The 15,238-nt window shown below is 36.9% G+C and overlaps 1 long non-coding RNA gene across 4 annotated transcripts in view; it reads left to right on the top strand.

Moving 5' to 3' along the window:
* The window catches only part of LOC144202934 (uncharacterized), a 68,789-nt gene that overhangs the window by 24,591 nt on the left and 28,960 nt on the right, over positions 1-15,238 (top strand). The window lies entirely within an intron of this gene.

Here is a 15,238-nt window from a genome sequence, read left to right as displayed (position 1 = left end):
TACACTAGCTTGAGCCTCCGCATTATGCTCAACATATACAGTAGACATGAAATAGGGTCAAATGAAAGATTAGCACTGCTTCAAAGTGACAGTGCAAATAATTTGTGAACATTATACATTAAAATGAGTGGAGCTTTCAGAAAAGGCAGATATTTATATCACACTACAGGGATTCATACACAAGGCATCAAACTTTAATCCTAGCCACACGGCTGTGAGACTAGTAATTGCTGAACTATAGTGGTCTCACTACACTGGGAAAATTAGATACACTATTATATAACTTGAAACATTTCTGGGGAGGACTCTGTTACTCTGAAATATTGCATGGACTTTAAAAGAGGAAAATAATGTGTCCATTGTTGTTTTTAGTTTCAAATAATGCACAATTCTAATAGTCAGTTACTGTGGTACAATAAAACACAGGTGTGCTATTGGAACTGAATGTAACACCAGGGGAAAAAACGGCACATCTGCTGTGGGTCACTGTGTTGTCAAGCAGACACACCATATGTGCTGCTTCCACTCACCCCAGCCGTATCTCAGCTCTGCTAGTCTGACAGCAATGACACCCTCCAGAGAGGCCGTGAGCTATGTTTTAATGAACCTTGCACATTATTAAGCTCATTATGTTGAGACTTCTTGCCCCTCATTCAGTCTGACTCACCTGTGTTAAAGGAATATGAGTGAGCATGCGTACAAATCATATTCACCCAACAACAAACACATAGTATCTTCTCTTTACATAGATTTTGCTATAACAGCTGATTGTACGATTTCACTATGGTAGGGCAAAGTTCCAAACTACCATTTTTGTCTTTTTCCTGTCTACTTTGTGATAATTGGAACATACGAGCTCTTAACTTGAGGTTTTTGGGGCGTCAGTTGAATATTCAGGAGTGTACCATGTACATCTACTTACTCTCAGGGTAAATAATATTTCCAATCATGTTCACTGCACTAATGATACAATATTCAACAGCTCATTATTGGCAACATCTTATGTGTGGGGCAGAAGTCTTTCAGCAACAACTTTAGAAAAATAGATTCAAATAATAATGACAAATCAGCCAATTTATTACTCGCACAGGTTATAGTCGATGAAATTCATATATGCCAAATTTTACCACCATTTAAGGGTAGTCTCTCCTGTATGGGCATCGCCAGTCCTTGTTTTCAGCACATTTAGGCACTGAATGCAAATGTTGGTATTTGCTGAACATGGTGTCAAACCGACAATATGAGAAAGTCCTTAGTATTCATAAGGAGTTGCATGCAAATGCACATTTCATATCCTGTCTACAGCTCATATCAACCATGGCTGCCTTAACATTTGGTTAAAGCATTATTATAATGTCCTTAACCTTTGTGTATGGTACTTTTTACAGAGTGTACAGGGCCTGAGATGAAAACAATTAATCACACTGCATACGATACTCCTGCATTTGATTGGTTAATTCATTCAACTGAATTGGTTCTGTTTCAGTGGATCATGTTGATTTACTTGGTTCCATAAACACTGACCTTTTAAGTCATGTTGTGAAACTCTTATCATGATTGCCAATATAAATGCATTTATCTGACAGCAGTTGACACTAGAAGAAAATTAATACCTAAAGAACAACAATAGATAAATCAAGTTCAATCAACAAAAGGGACTTCTTTTTAAGTGATAGCCTGTCACTGTACTCGCACGACTGCACTAGCTTAGGCTGCTTTGTAAACATCTTCCATGTGTTTGTTTTTGCATGAAGACTTGTGCTGGTTTCTTTAATACACTATACTAATTTCAGGGCTTAGAGCATACAGTGTGAAATTGAGGGTTGCTCATCGCACAGTAGTTAAATGAACATTTCAGATGCAATAACCGGTAAAATAAAGTATGACGCGAGACAACACCACTTGTTTCATAGACAGTATATTGTCAATGTCTCCACGTTGGAGTTCAAAGCCCCTACAATGACTTGCCTGAGATAGGGGTGATATAATGCAGAAACAACTGCAGTGCAGCATGACAAAAGGAAGTGGTCATAAAGATATTGATCTGCAGCCAAGGTGAAAGTGCTAAAAACTGGACATTCATTACTGACACTCGACTTTTTTTCTTGTAGAAGCCCTAAATGTGATTTATTGCCAAGCAACATTGAGTAAAATAACTCCTTAAAGGTCAACTTCCTAAAGGTCAAAGCTTTAGTATTTCCATCTTGTACTGTATTCCCTGGCTTTAGTTGGCTATCATGCTAATTAGAATTAATTAGACATAATGATTTAATGCAATGCAAATGTTTAATGCAGCTCTATTTATATTTATTTAATGTTAATATTTCTTGCTAAAGACTTCATATACTTTACTTCATGTTGGGATATACCATAAGCCTGGTGACATGTTTCCATGCAAAAGTGTTATTCTATATTGATTGGCATGTAGCAACAACCAACCAGTGCCCTGAGTTTTATTAGTTTCTTCAAAAAACAAGCCAAAAGGTCTACTTTATAATTTCATTGTGAAAACTGGGCTATAATTGAGTTTACTTTTGCTATCTGTTCTTACCATTATGCAAAAAAGTTGCACAACAGAGAAAATTGTGTTTTAGTGGGTGAAAAAGCATTTGCAAGTTATGTTTAACTTGATGAAAAGTGCTCAGTCTAATACTAAGTAGGTTCAAGGAGCATTGGTGCAGACAATAGGGTTATTTAAGCAAATGGGAAATGCCTTGTAATGCCATGCACACACATTATTTGGCACTGACAAGGTGCTGAAGTATAAACACACACACACACACACAAACACACACAAAATATAACAGCAGTAAATGCAATACAAGGGAGCAGTGAAGTGGCAGTAAGGAAAAAAAAAAGATTGTTGGAATAACAACACAGCTGATGTTATGTGAGTGGCTATAATCGGTTTCAAACAATATCTTAATAATCCTTGGGGTCTGGAAGCTGGCAGACTCTTAGGGATATCAGATGCTAATGGTTGTACTATGTGCTGAGAATATAGAACTGCAGTTTTTTTGAACAAAGCCCCACTTTTTTTCAAATATGGATTTTCTACATTTTGTGCCCCATGGCTGCTTATAAATCTATTGTTATGCTCCTTGGTAACATAATTTCTCATAAATTTGCACCAGATATATAAAAACAACTGCTTTAACTTTCATTATATACATTTCTTTCAAGTTCAGTGTCCTAAAAATTAAAATGTGTTATAGAATGCTCTCTTTGTTTTTGGCTGTCATAACTGTCCATCCAAAAACCGTATCAAACAACCCCCCATTCACTTTACTTTGAACACTCACAACACTGTCCAGCCAGAGGCAGATTGACTTTACATTATTTTAACAAACAAGATAGATTTGGATGATGAACATAAAGCTGTGAGAAGCTAAGCAAGCAATATATTTTATTCAGAAACAAGCAAGCCATTGATTTATGCCTTTAGTTTATTGTTATTACTATAATATAATTTTAACAAGATAAAATCTCACATTTTTGTGTGCATTACAATACAATAGACAATACTACATCTATATATCTTGTTTCTCATTAGATACAAGGCTGGTGAAAGTCTATAAACAGGACCAACAATTAGAAAATTATTTCCATGAGCGACAGACAGTGTAAACAACAGCAAACGCAGACATGATTAAATTAGTAAAAATACATAAAATTATACCAAATAGGTCAGCGACATGCGCCTCCAAAGAGGTAATTTGAGGCCAAATATAAAAACAAAATGTTATATTTTATTCATGGAGTAAAATTTTCAGTAGCTTGAGTGTCGAAGAAAGCCAAATACCATTGCGTTCACAAGGAAAAGAAAAGACCAAATGAAGTGGAATAAGCACCAACAACTTATTGTTTCACAGAATAATACCCAGCCCAAATGAGAATTTCTGAATATACAAGGAGGAAATTCTCTCCTGTGGAACCATACTAATCATATTTGGCTTGTATAATAAGGTAGACTGAATGTGTTTCTCCAGGATAATGTTAAAACTTGCTGAATAAAAGGGCAGTAAAAGGGTGGGGTGTGTTCTTTCACGAACAAAGACCGAGAGGCATTGTATAGACGTAGATGAGCAAAATGCTTCATACCCCCAACGGGGGCAAGTGATGGGAGGCTGTGCGGTTCAACTAACAGACACCATCTAATGAAGGGTGCCTTTGAGGACTCTTGGCAGTCTATTAATCTATATCCAGTCAGCAGCCATCCATACAAGAAATGTGTGTAGGTAGGTGCATTGCAAACCCAACAAGGGGTGTGGTGTAAACAAGCTAAAGCCCCCTTAATTATAGATAAGTACACTTTCTTTCATTGAAGTGTACTCAACATGCGGAGGTGTCTGTGTAATGTCACGCTGTGCTAATTACTGCCAGCAACAGAGGCAAAGAGAAAAAAAATGCTAAATATGTTTCTGCAGTATTAAGTACTAGTCCCTGTATGAATAAAAATGAATGGTAAAAGGTACAATTTACTAAATTAGTCCTCTAATGCAGGTAGGGGACCAATACCAATTCCTGGGGTACCAATTTCCTTCGCTTTGAAATACTTGCAGTAAGATTTGCTACTTTGTTTCAAAATTCCGTTTCAATGTTCTCTTTAGCATTTATTATTAACAACCAAATGATGCGTAGTAGTTTTATAGCCAGTGCAGACTGGGGTGAAAGAAATATTTTGGCAGCTGCTTCCAGGGACTCGCTACGTATTTTGTTCTCCTGAGGCACAGCGGGCTCAAGCCTAAATGTGCACAACAAGATAGTGAATGCTCTTGCTTTCAAGCCCCTGTAGCCATATATGTGAAGAAGAGCTATCTATTTAAAGAAAGCACCTCACGAAACACCTTGAAACCTGTGAACTTCACCACTTTTAATTTGAGATCGCAATAAAATATTTATTTATACATTTCTGAAATGGTTGGGGATTAAAGTGCCAGTTGAGAAAAAAATACTAAAATATATTTGCATTTCAACAATTAAAAAAGAAAAAAAGTAAGAGATAACACTTGTTATGTTGAAAAAAAAGTGTCTTTACTGTTCTATAACAGCAGATGCATAACTATATCGCCACAAAAACTGTGAAGTTCCTCCTCCAAACCAGATGTCTTAAATGACCTGTCAGAATCTATATTGTGCCACAAGGCATCCAGAGTGTTGGAAAAGAACCAAAAAAAGTTAGTTTATTTTGTAACGGCATTGCACTTGTAGTCATCTCATTATTTTTGTAGTAATGAATGATTTGGGAGGCTGGCCAGCAATTGGCTGACACAAAGGCGGCTGGCATAGGTTCCAGCTCACCCACGACGGAGGAAGGAAAAATTTATCGAACCTATTACCGATACTGCTTGTGGATTTGAGTCTCATTAAATGGGAAAATGAAATAATACAAATTGGCTTCTTTGTAGGAAAGGATTTTTTTTCTCCCCACCTTTATTTTATTTTCCTTTGCAATGCGGGCTACAGACCACAGACATTGGAGCACTAATCGGTCGCAATAGGACCAATTAGAAATTAATTGGAACTAAACGCAGAGCTTTTTCATATGTCAGACAGATGCTGTAGCTATTTTAATTACCATTGTTGCTTATAACTTCATGTAATAAAACTACCTTACTCGGCAACAAGCCTTCGATTTAGGAGCTGATTAATTGAAGGAAAGAGAAAAAGCCAGCCATATATTCAATCATCGCATATTGTACCTTGTAACAATGGCTTGGGAAAAAAAGAGTGTCATTGTGGTGTATAAAAACTAAATCTCACAATCATTAGGAAAGCTGCATACATTTGTTTATGTAAAGTTCCAAAAAAATCACATGAGTTAAACTGTTAATATTGTCCAGTAAAATATGATTGTCTGCCATGTGTGTGAAATAATTTGACACTTTTGGACATATTTAATATGAGATAAGTGGGGCTGCTCAGTTTAGCGGCTTTGTCACAATTCAACAGTGATGAGCCAATCCGTAAGTATCAATGCAATTTCAGGTCGCTTCTTAATTGCCATTGAAATATCATCATATGAACGCACAGCTTGATTCGATTGTCTCTCATACAAATAAACCTCAGAAAAAGAACAGCGTATCATGAGTCCAAGCCAGAGAGATTTCACAGCCAACTCTTTCTTTTTGCACTCCCCATTACTATCAAAATTTATGGCAGCAGTTGGCAAGACAATATTTGGATCCATCTCCTTTAGAAATTCCGTCCCAGCATATTTTCCAATTATTAAATTGTTGTTTTAAAAAATTCCAAGTTCATCCTTGCTAAAGATACACTCAATCCATCATTTTTCATTCGTTTTCCCGAATTGATGGCCAGCCAATCACAGTCAAAACATTAAGACATTTTCTCCTGACTAGGCAAGAGCATTTCTGAGCAACTCATTATGTGCTTGACATTCCAGTTAGCATGGGTACTCAGTAGGCCACTTGTAGAAAGGGATGACTTATTAACGCTTATCATTTTCTGATTGTAACTGCGTTGCCAGTAATTAAATCAAAGGCAGCAGAAATATCTTAAGGGGGGCTTATTGGGCACCTCCGACAACAAGGTCAAATATGCTCAGGGCCATAAATGTCTTATTCCTTACTTAAAAAGTACTTATTCACATTTATCAGGAAAGCTGCATTTGTTGATGTATAGTTATAAAAAAACTCAGGTTACAGATTTGATCATTTGCCAGGTTATTGAATATTACAGTGAATATGCCTTTAAGGACAAATATTACCACAACCTATCATGACATATAATAGAAAAATATCAGCCACGGCTGTTGGTAATTAAGCAAAACATGCATTTTAAGACTGTGGGCATAAATCTGAGGGAAGCAATCAATTTAGCTTGACTTGGTTTAACAATTGAACATCAAAAGCCTAAAAGTAGGGGTCACACAGCACTTGTGCCCACCCAGTTTTGCGTGCTTTACAGCTGATACAATATCAGCTGCCCTGGGTAACGATTATTTATATTAGGCCTGCGGAGAAAAGCAGTGATGACATTTGAAATCTCACTGGAGACACATGGGAGTGGTGAAAATAAGATAACATTAGGCAAACTTATTATGTTTGACACATGTCATAACACCATTCAGCCATTTGTATTGCAGATATGAGTCGTATCTTAGGTTAACTAGAGGGAGCTGTTAAAAAGATTTTATTATCTAAGTGTTGTATATTTCAGATCTGTTTGTCTGTTTAGATAGAGCACACGCTATATACGTAAAATTGGCCTATTATTTCGTGCCGCAGAGACAGATGGTTTTCATTTATATTCTTTATCTCATAGCAAACTAACCATTGCTTTATTATTGGAAATCCCCAAAACACATATCAAGACAGCAAAATTGATTGAATCATTAGACCTCTCAATGGAAAACTAAAACAGAAATCCTATCAAATAAAAATGGGGTCTGGGTTTCCTTTTAATGTCATAATCTTAATATTTTAAATTGACTAAGTGACTTCAAATGACAGCAATTCATCTAATTCTAATATGTAAAATAAAGGCCGATTAATTACTAAAATTGGATTTCCTCTATTTTTTATCATCTAAAATTTGAATTTGTTCTTATCCTTGCTTAGAAATTGTCTAATGAAATGTTATTGAGTTCACCTAAACCAAGCTCCAAGCTTGTGAAACCTTCTGAGGGATAATCACATTGGTCTGCCAAAATGCCAAATGATTTTTATCCTGCTTTAATTTGCTTGCAAAAATATTGTCTATGTTGCTAAAAAGTTGACACATGAGGTGCTTGAATTGGTTCTATTTTACTGTATCTCAACTGTGTCTTTGGAAAGGAATACTCTACTGAATTCTGCCCCGTTCACAACTTACAATATGACATCTGTAAAATGGAATTCTCTATTGGAGTGAACTGTGAAAGCCATTATTCTTGGAGAGAAAAAAGATCCTGCTCTTTTCCCATTTTTCTCTGTGCTCAGTGCCACTGAACAGATAACACTATCCTTTGTTATCTCGCCATATACAGTATTTTCCACTATACATCAACAGTTATGGCAAGACTTTATCAATTTGACATCCTTTTCAGGCATTTCTAAACATATCCGTTCCATCTGCTTGCAATTTACAGTGCGCGCACACACGCACACACCTTGTGTTTTGTGTATTGCGCTGCCCCCTCCATTACTACGTTCCAGACCATGCTCTCATTCAGCCATTGTTATTTCTAAAGCTTGGAGAAGATCTATTTGGACAGTCTTGCTGTCACGTTAATGGTTGGAAATGACAACCAGGCCATTGTTGACAAGACAAAAGGAGCTACTGCTCTGAAAATCAGTCTTGTTTGTTTGATATGATTTGACATCACATGTCACACACTAAAGAAGAATAAAAGGTTTTTAATCATCATTACAGTCAAACCAAAGTGCGAGATATAAAGACATACAGAATGGAATATAAAATGAGACTTATCAATCAGTCTCGCCTTGCTTCAGTGTGGGCTGTGGGGGTTCGATTCGGACCCATGTGGTTGTGAATGGGTGTCCTACGACTGACTGGCAACCAGTTTAGGGCGTAGTACGTTTAAAGCCTGAAGTCAACTGGGGTAGTCTTGAGCACTCCGTAAGACTGACATTGATCAGCAATCTTAAAAAAAAAGGAATGGAAACTGTAAATCGTGTGTCTATCATGTGAGATGCTCAATTTCAGCACATTCTAATGGTACTACTACCATTTTTTATGATAATGGCTATTCATTATTCGAGTGGGACTACTCTGAGCTGACTCTTTTAAATCAAGGGTAAATTCCCGTACACCAAACTGCAAGGTGGGTGGCTTAATAGAAAAATCAAAGACTGATTCTGTTTGGATTAAAAAACAAATAAATAACACAACAGTAGACAAAGCATGGACTCTACGAAGCATCATCTAATCAATGGATAAGTAGAGAAAGAGAGAAAACAAAATGAATGGACACAGAAGCCTACTGTACAAAAGAGAGAAGAATAAACCACAAACAAATACAATGCAGTAAATTGTACTTTATAAAAAGATTCTGCAACAAAAAACGATTGATAAGCGTGAATAGAACAGTTGTTGTCATTTAACATCGCTTAATTAAATGCTGTCCCTTCTTTTATGACGATCAATCTTCTTTTTGAAAGCTGTTTTTGTCTTTGCTTTAGTCATTTGGATGGGCATGCATTTAGTAATGGTCAAATTTCACTAATCTCGAAAAATATGTACTCATCGTGTGTTTATTGTGAGGCAAAACAAACTTTTTTTCTTCCATGTCACCTCAGTTGGCTTTGTACATTTCAGCTCTTGAAATTCCCAGAAATGCAATAGGTGTTCTAGCTTTTATGGTATTGTATGACTGCTCACTCTCCCCAGGGTACATATTAACATGGTATCATGGGAGTTCTTTCATATGCTCTGATTAACTAACAAAAGAGCACTGCATATTGTCTTTCATATTCAAAGTTAGCTTCTGACCACTTCAGAAAAATTGTTCCATTTTCAAAATCATAACAGCAAAAATCATAGTAGCAGTTGAATGTTTTCCCCTAACTAAATAATTGGAAAATCTATTGAAAACAAAACATAATATATTTTTGAATCAGACACACAAATAAATCAGCGAACTCAATTTTCTTTTTATACAAAAGTTTTCGTTTTAAACCACGTCAGCTAAAATTGACTAGAATGTTTGCTCTGTAACATTTATTGTTTCTCGTTATATAAATAGTTCGTTTTGTTGCTGCCTGGTGTTGACAATTGTGTTGTTGTTCACATGCAAGCACAGAGGTGTTAGCAAGATGATGAGTTTTCACACCAGTATAGCTCTTTATGACATTTCCACCCGTCTCTTTGTACTAGATCAGAACGTACAATTGCCAAAATGTCGTATTTAATCTTTGTCACTGATGAGATTTTGATCAACCAATTTCTTCTCTCTTTTCCAAATGGTTCTCCATTTTAAATGGAAATTCATTATGAAATCATCTTCATCAACGTCATTTACATAGATTTTAGTCTTTATTAACCAGGAGTGTGTTTCTGTTATCCTCTGCTCTTTTTTGAGCCATCTTGACTGAAATACACCAAAAGCATAACGTGCCTGTTAACCAAGCTTACCCCTCTTTTCACTAATGCCACAGGTGAAAAACAACATTTGCAAAGGCTAGCTTGGTAGTATGACCATGGGCCATGCCCTAGTAATTATACAGAGAAGGTTAAACTGGTTTTGCATACCAAGAGTAATGACCTCTTGTTTTTGGTCCTGTGGGCAACCCCATAAGAGCAGACATGTGGTGGTCATCCTTTTTCTCTCACAGTTCTCCTGTTTACTTTGTCCACAACACCTGCTTCCCTTGAGCCCGTAAATTAGAAGTTACCCAGACATAGTAGAAGCACGCTGGGCATAGAACTGCTATCCATTTGAATTACTGCCAGCACAGCGTATGAACCTTAACTCAGCTCTCTGTTAAAACAGCCCTGAGTTAGGATCATGCACTACTGGTGCAAATCAACCAACATGTAAGCAAGCTCTAGTATCAAGGTTGGTATTGTAATAGAGTAAATGCAGGGTCAGAAAGAACCCTTCGGATGCCCTAAGGCAAAAATTGGCATTGGGCTCCCACCCTGATACTACGCCACAAAATCATTAAATAATAAACAAAACAAACCAACTGCTCTTGCAACTAATGACCGCACAAAACAAATAATTATCATTTTGGCTAACACATATTTGCAGTGATGCTTTGTTTCCCCCTCAAACCAACACTTATTAACGGCAACCATCAACTGGAGCACTTATCCTCACTAGAGTTGTAGTTGTTCTGGAGTCTATCCCAGCTAACTTGGCAAGATGCGGAGTATACGCTACACGCTCAACTGGTGACAAGCCAATTGCTGGCCACATTTTGGCAAACACACATTCAAACTCACATCACCATACACTGATAAAATGGATTGCTCATTTTACACAATTCATATTTCATCCAATCTCTTTGTCGCTGTCATGAAGACCCATGTCCACCCAATCTCAAATTGAAACTAAAATGCTGCAATCTTTTTGATTATGTTTGAATTTTTTTAATGGATTATGAAGTGCGCTCCGTGGTAAATACAGACGTTACCAGTGCGCACAATTGGAGATGTTGACAAGTGTTAAACAAGCCTAATGGAGATGAAATGTGTGGGAGTGTATTTATTCAAAGCAGCAATGACACTGTAATGAAACATGGCGCTTGTCAATTGCATTAACATCATTAACAGTTCACGGTCACCCACAAGCTCATCTTCATACAAATCAGAGAATTATATTAGTTTCCCCACCTTTTTTTAGTTGTGGTTTGATATACTCTAGCGCTTTCAGTTATTTCTTATGCTTCCTGGATTTTCAATGTAAAGAATGGAAACACTGCCTTGTTTGTTTCCCTGTTTGAAATTGCTCTACCTCCCCCATAAATTCTAATTTGTGAAATTGTTCAATCATATAAATCACACATTTTTATTAACATTACAATATCTACAATAACTGCATAAGAAACTCAAAACCCACCTGAATAAAATGCAGATTTGCATAACTAAGTTATTTGTGTACTTGGATCAAGGACAATAAGTATATTATTCTGATTCATTCCCCCAAAGAAGAAGAACATTTAATGGACTCAGTCTGTTGTGAGATATAAATATAAATCTGCAGATATTACGCTAACAAGAGCTGCTGTTTTTTTCTTTCTTTCTCTATCTCTACAATGATTTTACCATCATTGTCGGGCACAAGTAATTTGCAAGTCTGCAGACTCAGGTATTGTCTTGATATTAACATGAATTTTCAGTATACAATCTAAATAATAACTTTTACCTAAAGGGACTAGGCATTTACTCATATAAATTGCTTGTTCACAAAAAAGTTCCAGTTTTATTTGTATTGTGCTTCATTCATTTTATTCATTTTATAGAGGCTTCTTTTCAATACTTTGTGTGTCGCAACAATTAGAATTGTAGAATTAAGTTTAATTCTCAATCCCTTAACCATCAAAAGATCATAAATGGCTTTTAGAAACCTGTTAAAATGTTGTGAGGAATAATTTTTCTTGCTATGATATGAAGTTGGATGCCTTATATCGTCATGCAAGCAGTGTAATATATACAATTCTCCTTTCCACAAACTGTTCTGCTAACGCAAGAAATATGAAACCCATTGTTTATGTGATTTAGGGAAATAGGAAAATTGCAGCCGAAGAAGGAAAGCAAATACATACCTTAGAAAGTAATTCTCTCTGAGGGAGAAATGGAGACGCGTGGTTTAATTCACCTGAAGGATAAGGGCACAATTGATTTTAACAGTCCACTCCTTTGTTTTAAGATAGGTAATTACAAGAGAATTAAACATTACTCAACATGAATTATATGTAAAATCTGAGGAATAGATTTCACCAATTAAAGTTCCTTCCAGTCTTGAGGTGGGGGAAAATATATGAGATTTGCTCATAAATCCAAGTATCGATTGGTACAGGAATGTTGGGTGAGTCAATAAATAAACCCAGGTTGCACTCCACACCCTTTGAGACAATAGTTTGAAGCAATTTGGAATGAGTGCTGAAGTAAGCAGACCTCCAATACATTGTTTGGTATGGTTCAGACCTGTGGTTGATTATTCTCATCTTTCATCTCATCTCATTTTCTGAACCGCTTTATCCTCATTAGGGTAACTGGGGTGCTGGAGCCTATCCAAGCTGTTGGATAGCGCCAGAGGCGGGGGACAAACTGAATCGGTGGCCAAGTGATTGCCGGGGACAAAGACACAACCATGCACACTCATAGCCATACCTAGAGGGAAGTTAGAGTGTCCATTCAGCCTAAAGTGTATGTTTTTGGAATGTGGGAGGAAACTGGAGTACTCGGAGGAAACCCACACAGGCCCGGGGAGAACATGCAAATTCCACAGGTGGACTGACCTGGATTTGAACCCAGGACCCATAAGCTGTGATGCTGATGCGCAAACCACTCGTGCCACCTGGCCTAGTTGGTTATTATTTTGTTTTTTATAACAATTCTTAGCCTTAAACTAAAGATGACATTTGCCTTACTTGTCCACTGTCCTCATTGATGTCTTTCTTGGGGTGGATTCCTTGTGAGCATTCTCTGAGTTGAATATTTTATTGGCAAACATACCCTTTTTCGTCTACTACAAGCTGTGTTCCTCACACATGAAATGCAGTGCAATTGAAGAAAATGTGGGGGAGGAGTGGGCGATCAGTGCATGTGGGCAGACTTTTTGCATGACACGAATCATGCTGACTGAGCTGTTTTGATGGACACGCCATGTCTGTATGTATTGTGGCTTCTTATATGATGCCAGCAGAAGTGTTGGGCTGGAATGAAAGGTCACAGTAAAATGGGGTCACTGGAAAGGTCTGGAGGTGGGACTTGTTAGTTTACTACACGCCTCAGCACAATTATGAAAGACGAGAAGTCATTGATCCGTTAAATAAATCCAAATAATTCAAATAATAAAATATTTTATTATTTATCTGTTAAAGGAAAAATACTTTGATGGTCTTGCCTTAAAAACTGAGGAAAAAGGGCACTGGTAAAAAGGCATTTTTTTTTACAACTATCATTCGCTTGTCCTTAGCAACCTGCATGTGAGGGAGGCTGACAACCACCAAATTTGACACTTTGACCTCAGAACCTCAAACTGAATATAACGAGGAACAATGAATTAATGAACCTCTTTAATATTCCCAAATGTCTTGACGTTCGTCCTTATCTGGTTGGTCAGTAATAACCCAAGTCCAATCATTAAGCATTCCGTTTGTATTTAAAGCCTCAGGCCATTTTATTGTCTTTCTATTTATCCTCCCAGTCATTGCCTTTATCATTATTTTTGTAAAAGTTTGCGGACACAAAGTCCGGTCCACTCAAAGTCTGGTCACAGGCAAACAATGTATATTTTGATTCCAGAATATCTTTGCCCATCAATGAAAAGCCATAACTGTAAAATGTGTGTACATGATTGTGTGTTGATGTTAAGGCAGTATATCCCTAAAATCTGATCTGCTTTTATGACAGCATTAATACAAGAGAATACTATGTATAATAATATCTCAGATTCACAAAGCCGCATACAGGACCAATTATTGTTTGAATGTGTTTTGCCTTTCAAATTTTCAGTAAATACATCAGCAATTATTCAGACACACATTTTCTCTTTTAAGTCTATGTGATGACTCCAATTCAAAAGGGGGATATGTTCAGTGAGTAATGCCTCAAGTAGGAATTATTGTGTTGTGTAGTTTTTGGCGAGTAATTCCTCATTTGGTAGCCTGTAGGGGGTGATAGCCTGTTGGGGGAGGCTGTTGGCGCTTGAGAGCTTCTGTGTGGGCTTGCGAACTTGGCGAAGACATGATATGAGCAAAATTCATTTCTATTGTTTCCAGAAGATTTTACATTACCGTTCAGCCTGTGTGGTGTATTTCTAAGCAGTCTGATGGTCTCAGTATCTGAGAGGAGGATTAGTGATGAACAAGCAAAAGGGTTTATCCCCCTCCCTGCAATGGCTCAATTTTTATATTTACTCATGGATACTCATGTTTGAGTAAAATCACGAGTTAAGTGGGTTTTCCATGTTTTTGTTTAGTTGATATTAAAGACTTTTTTTTATTGAAATGCATTTTTTTCTATTAATATTTTCTCTATGAAATGCTTTTTGTTAATCGGTGAAGAATTCAAGTTTTCATTTATCAGTGCCTTTTCATCATTATTTCACATATATCTTCTTTGCAACTGTTGGTAATTGCTTTTGCCAATGTCATTTTCTATGTGATGATGGGCTGAAAAGCAACATTTATCAGGACTTTACAGCATTTAACACACTTTGTTCAGGAGAGACATTATACAGAATTCTGGCCTGAACAAAAAGTATGTATTCAGGAAAAAAATGGTTGTGTCTGCACCATGCTGCTCCACAAACACACTCAGAAACTCATAGAACAGGATTTCAGCCCTCTTTTCAGTTAGTGTCCCAGACATTTGGATCTGTAGATCCACCTCTATTTAAATGAGAAACAAATGCATAAACTGAATATTTCTGCATCACCTATTCATGTAAAACTCAGTCAAAATGGCTCTAAAGTGCATTACCTCCATGATTTTGCCGCTCCATGAAATTGTATGGAGGCACAGCTGAGTCAATGGAACCTTTTCAAAGAGGGATTAATGGAAGTTGGGGCCTGCTGATGCATGCTCATGCTTCTTCGGCCCT

The sequence above is a fragment of the Stigmatopora nigra genome, chromosome 10 (assembly GCF_051989575.1).
Source record: "Stigmatopora nigra isolate UIUO_SnigA chromosome 10, RoL_Snig_1.1, whole genome shotgun sequence".
NCBI lineage: Eukaryota > Metazoa > Chordata > Actinopteri > Syngnathiformes > Syngnathidae > Stigmatopora > Stigmatopora nigra.
Note: the sequence above shows the minus strand (reverse complement) of the source record. Positions and strands in the feature narration are given on the sequence as shown.